The sequence below is a fragment of the Aedes albopictus genome, chromosome 1, assembly GCF_035046485.1.
Source record: "Aedes albopictus strain Foshan chromosome 1, AalbF5, whole genome shotgun sequence".
Lineage (NCBI taxonomy): Eukaryota > Metazoa > Arthropoda > Insecta > Diptera > Culicidae > Aedes > Aedes albopictus.
This window is the reverse complement of record NC_085136.1, coordinates 83,451,896-83,457,731: the sequence shown is the minus strand read 5'-3', so window position 1 is coordinate 83,457,731 and position 5,836 is coordinate 83,451,896. Positions and strand designations below refer to the sequence as shown.

Below are 5,836 nucleotides of genomic sequence, written 5' to 3'. Positions count from 1 at the left end.
GGTTATTCTGATGAAGGTATTCCCGAAATCTGACAGCTTTTTGAAGACGTAAGTCAAATCGTTCATAGGTGATCTAATACTCCACACCAATTTGACCACGTGAAAGACGATAAGAACGACGTCACATGTTTCCATCCGAAATAGATGTTTACATAGGTTACTAGCCTGCCTTATGATTTTTAAGCCGTGCTCCACCTGGTCCACCGTGCACACTACGGCCACTTGTGCCAACCGGATGATTAGCAAACACCAATTATGCAAGGTTGTTGTCACCACACGTCCTGCTTACCGTATTGGTCCAACGTTGATCACTTCCAGGATGTTGGATTCGCCGTAGATTGCAGAGAGCTCGTAGTTCATGCTTCGCCGCCACACACCCTTTTCCTGCACACCACTGAAGATCCTCCGTCGCTCCTCGGTTAACCCCAATTCAGATGCTGAGTCGTTAACCGTATACAGGAGAAGATTGACGAAACAGGAGTCCGCCCCGGACGATCTTGTGTGGACATTATATTGACACGCTTCGCTACTACTTACTTGATACTTGATGGGCTACAACTCATAGCGGTGAGTCTACGCCGAATGAAGCATTCGCCTCCACTGGTCCCGGTCCTGGGCCAATCGCTTCCAGTCACCCTGAACTTTGGTCCTCCTCAACTGCAAAAAGCCACCGTGTGCGCAGCCTATCACGAAGCTTTAAATTATCGTTCCTGCGGCTTACGCGCTACGTGCCCAGCCCACCGCAGCCTGACGTGTTTCATTCGCTTCACTATTTTCATCTCTTTATTTACTTGGTACAATTCGTAGTTCAAGCGACGCAGCCAGATGCCGTCCTCCAGTTTACCGCCGAGTATTATTCGCAGTACTTTACGTTCGATGACTCCAAAGTCTCTCCGATCAGCTTCTCTCAACGTCCACGATTCATGGGCGTATAAAACGATCGAAAGTATCAGATTTGATTGATTGATTTGTTTTTATTAAAGAGACTTTCAGCCCTTGGCTGGTTCGTCTCTCATGGAAGTATCAGAGTCTTGTACAACGCGAGTTTTGTCTTTGTTTGCAGACTACGAAACTTCAGCTGGTTTCGCAGACCGATAAAGGCCCGATTCGCAGTTGCAATCCGTCTTCTTACCTCGCGGGTAACATCATTATCGCATGTTACTAGGGGCTGTCCATAAACCACGTGGTCAGTTTTTTGGGACTTCTCATACCCCCCCCCCCCCCCCGCGTGGTCATTTGTCCATACAAATTTTTTTATTCGTTCATACAAAATGCTCATAGGCCGAACCCCCCCCCTCCCCTCATGACCACGTGGTTTATGGACAGCCCCCTAGTGTAGAATAATGCGGGTCAAAAGTTCGCAGTGGGTCTTTTTCTGAGCAAGAGTTAAGAACCCAAACAAATCAATATGGGTTCGACACATGACCAGGTCAGTTACTCTTCAATAAAAATTGGAACGATTTGGCAGAGTTAAACGCAAAAATGTGTTTCTAGGTGTTTTGATAGAAATTTTGGACCTGTTGGAATAAGAATTTGTAGTAACAGGAAGAAGATGAATCTCATAACCTCTCGATGTCAGAGAACCGTTATACCATAGTAGTTCGAGAGGTGCACTCGAATAAACAATAAACTTCTAGTGCTTCTTGCAGAAAGGGACATTGTTAAAACCTCGACAGTGGGGCCAAAAGTTCGCACTAGATTTCTGAAACTAGTACATCAATATATTTACAGAATCTTCGAAGCAATGATGATTTCGTATAGGGAACGTCCATAAATTACGTCACGCAAAAATTGACCATTTTCAATCCCCCCTCCCCCCTATGTCACACTTTTTATATTGGACCTCTGAAATTTTTGTATGGGTCGTCACACTTTGCTGAACCCCCCCTCCCCCCTCAAAGCGTGACGTAATTTATGGACGTTCCCATAGAAGCTACTATAGGGTAAAAGCCCCCTTCTTCGGCCTAGTACCTATATTCATCTCATTTTGTCTCAAAGACTAGAGATGTGCGCCGTCGAGAATTATTACTTCACGCCGCCGGATGTTTTGATTTTCTAGCACGCCGCCAGCTTAAAACTCATCACGCCGCCGAACTTAGAATTTCCCCAATAATCTTCAGAAAATAATCGATTTAAGTTTAAACGCTCCCAAAATGAATGCATGTCATTCATTGCCGAATAAACAAAATATTTCGTTCAATGATCCTGTTGAAATTTAAGTTACTTTTTAGTCACTTATATATCATCATAAAAAAATCCTAGCAAATATCATATTCTTCACAAAAGGTGTATAAAGCATGCAATGACAGCATGCATGCTTTTCCCCGCGTGACGTCATAACGACGTTCGTTTATAATTGAGGGGGTTAGAAGCAAAGGGGTGTAAGTGACAAAAACCCACTTTCGAGTAAATGAGGTTAAAAATTTTTCATTACATACATACAAAATGTGAGAAATTTCAAAATCAACACAATTTCCTCCGATTTTTTTTAATCATCGTAAAAATAACTTAACAAAGTTCCTGAAAGCTTGAAATCTGAAGAATTCAGGTCCTAATAGTTCAATTCATGCCATCCCAAGCAACACACATCTATATATATAAAAATGCAGTGGCATACGTGGGACCGCGCATAACTTGCGAACGGATGGTCCGATTTGGGTCGTCCAAGTTTTGTTCTGTTAGTTTTCACCCAAGGAAGGTTTATGAGGCCTGAAACATGGGAAAATTGAGAGTTTTTATAAATCGGGTTTTCATACATTTGGAACGGGGACTTGGGCGCTTGGCTAGGGACTTCAAACGTCAAAAAAACGCAGTAGGCAAGACAAAGTTTGCCGGGTACAGCTAGTGTTATATAAAAGTTACGACAGCGCAAGTTTTGGTTTTACGATATTTCAACACAATGTTAAAATTACGTAAAATAAACTTCTATACAACCAAAACTTGCGCTGTCGTAACTCTATTATAGCATGTGTGTTGCTTGGGATAACTTAAGAATTATTTAGGCAGCATCCATTTATTACGTAACGCTAAAATTGATATCTTTACGACCCCCCTCCCCCTCCGCAGCGCTTTTTGTATGGAAATCCAAACATTTTTGTATGGGCCTCCCCCAAAAGCGTTACGTAATTTGTGGACTGCGCCTTATGCATTTTTTTTATTTATTATGGAACGTTTAATTGTCTGCCGCACTATATACGAGTGCGCAATTACAAGTTACTACACTAAAACCTCAATTTATGCACATGGCTCTGGGTGTATAAATTAAAAAAGGCATAAAATGAGGAAAATTTGTAAATAAAAAAAACTCCTTCATTACGCTTCCGTAACGCCTCTGAATCCCGCCGAAAATGCTCTGAAACTTCCTGAAATGCCTCGAAAATCCCCCTAAAACCCCCTCGGACCCCATGTAACGCATCTGCGACGCTCCGAAACCGTTGAAAACTCATTCGTAACGCTTCCGTAACGCTTCTGAATCCCGCCGAAAATGCTCTGAAACTTCCTGAAATGGCTCCAAAATTCCCCTTAACCCTTTGGAGCCGGAGGGGTCATATATGACCCCGGCGATGAAACCGAGCATAACAAACGTGTTCGACACCAGCGAGGTTGCGTCGACAGCGGCGAAACAAATCGGCTCCAAAAGGTTAAACCGCCTCGGACGCCCATGTAACGCACCTGCGACGCTCCAAAATCCCCGAAATCTCCTCCGTAACGCCTCTGAATCCCAAACCCCAAAACTCCTCTTAATAAGACGCTCCGAAACCCTCGAAAACGCCTCCGTAAGGCCTCTGAATCCCGCCAAAAATGCTCTGAAACTCCCTGAAATGCCTCCAAAATCCCTCTAAAATCCCCTCGGACCCAATGTAACGCATCTGAACCCCCAAAAACGCCTGCCTAACGCCTCCGAATCCATCTACGACCCACTTGCACCCGTTTAACGCACGTGAGATCCTCGGAAACCCCCGAAAACGTACCTGTAACGCCTCCAAATCCCGTCGAAAATCCTCTGAAACTCTCTGCAATGCTTTCGAAAACCCCCTCAGACCCCCGAAAACCCCCCGGAGATCTCCTGGTACCTCGCGGAAACCCCTGGGAACCCCCTGAAACTCCCCTGTGACTTCCATTTGCTCATCCTTATAAACACCCTTTAGCCGCCGTTGCAATAGTTACCGTCATTATTAAATATTCTTATGCACAATATTGGTTCTGAGTAGCTTTTCCTTAATTTATGCAGGTCATAAAAAAGGTGCATAAAAATAACATGCATAAATTAAGGTTTTAGTGTATTTACATTCTCATATGCAAAGTATAGTTTGTTAAAATGTTTCGCTATATGAGATGTAAAAGAGCGAAGTATTGAAATCTCATTTTTACCGCCGCCGCCGCCGACGACCAAAAATGATGTTTTAACCGCGGCGCACATCTCTGCCGAAGCACCAAAGCAAGCATCACAGCGGTGCCAGACATCAAGAAACAAGTAGTTAATTGAATGAGATTTGGTCACTACAAATACGATGTTTTTTCAATCAGAATATGGTCGTTTCTTGGTTTAACATCTTGGTAATCGAACTTCTACACTCAGAAGAAAAAACATATTAAATTTAAAAGTTCTGCACTTAGATTGTGACCAGTTGCTTTTACACTTGGAAAATAAGTGCAGCGCTATCAAATCTTTGCCGATTCAATCATGATATAATTCATGTGCGTCGCTATTGATTTTCAATCGTTCAGTGCATAGTTTTCAATATGACAAATAATAACACGATTTACACGTGGAATTAGCTTCAAAATGTAAATAAATCCAAATTTCGCATAGTCTACGCGATCAAGCAGATTTTATTGATCCTAATCTCGATTTTAACACTTGACTTTAGATACTTTTAGCTGTTCATATAGCACGTCGTCACTGGGCTCTGAAAACTTCCAGTCGCAGCTGCATCCGGCAGCTCCCAAAACATTCACGAGCTCGTCCTTGGTGACGGTGGAGAGGTGGTCGATAAAATGCGATTCTATAGAAAATACAAAGGGATGCATGAAGTTTGAGAAAGTTTGTAAAGTCTGAATAATAAGTTGACTTACCTTCAAAAGCAGCAGCGACTCGATCCACGGAGCACCGGAAAAATAAATTTTCTACGACAAAATGTTTGCCTTCTGCACGCGCCATGTTCGTTTCATGTTTGTTATACTTGTGCTTGGTTTTTATGTTGCTACACTTCACATATATTACAGGAAGAATGAAATATAATTACGTAACTTTCAATTTTCATTAGTTGCACATAGAATGATTTTTTTCTCTCTCGTTCGTGATATATGTGCTTTCTGCACTTAGATTCTACCAGTAAATTAATTTGAGTGTACGCAAATCGATCAATAATTTCATTTTCCAACGCCATTTCTTTCAAAATATTTGGTTTGGTTTTCACCTAAACATGCTGCTACCTGAGTGGTGCGAATAGAAGCGGTTTTTATTTTCCAAGCTAGCTAACACAAACCTACACACTCCCGGCACACAGCTTGTAAACACGCACGAGCGTTCAATTTTCTTGCAACCTCCTCTCTCAGCGCGATTGTCAAACACGCCGTCGCGACGCTGTTCGGAAAAGGTAAACATGATCAATCCACCTTTATTCCAATTTTGTTCTCGTGTTAAAAGTTTATTATTTTCCATTCGCGATGGAAATTTTGATGGATAGTTGTTAAAAAAACAGCTGAAATAGGCTCAAAACAATGTTTATCTTTCTCCTCGCTTTCCAACGGCTTGACAGCGGCAAATGGAGATATCGTGACAACAGTTTTGATTACATCCGCAGCACCTAGATAACAATACTCTTCAATCAAT

At 42.4% G+C, this 5,836-nt stretch overlaps 1 long non-coding RNA gene across 1 annotated transcript; it reads right to left on the bottom strand.

The window, feature by feature from the left end:
- Window positions 1–4,803: 4,803 nt before the first annotated feature.
- LOC134285214 (uncharacterized) lies at window positions 4,804–5,425 on the bottom strand. Its single transcript, XR_009996220.1, has 2 exons — window positions 5,077–5,425; window positions 4,804–5,006 (listed from the first exon to the last, which is right to left on the bottom strand). It is a non-coding gene; the product is annotated as an uncharacterized LOC134285214 (long non-coding RNA).
- Between the last annotated feature and the right edge of the window lie 411 nt (window positions 5,426–5,836).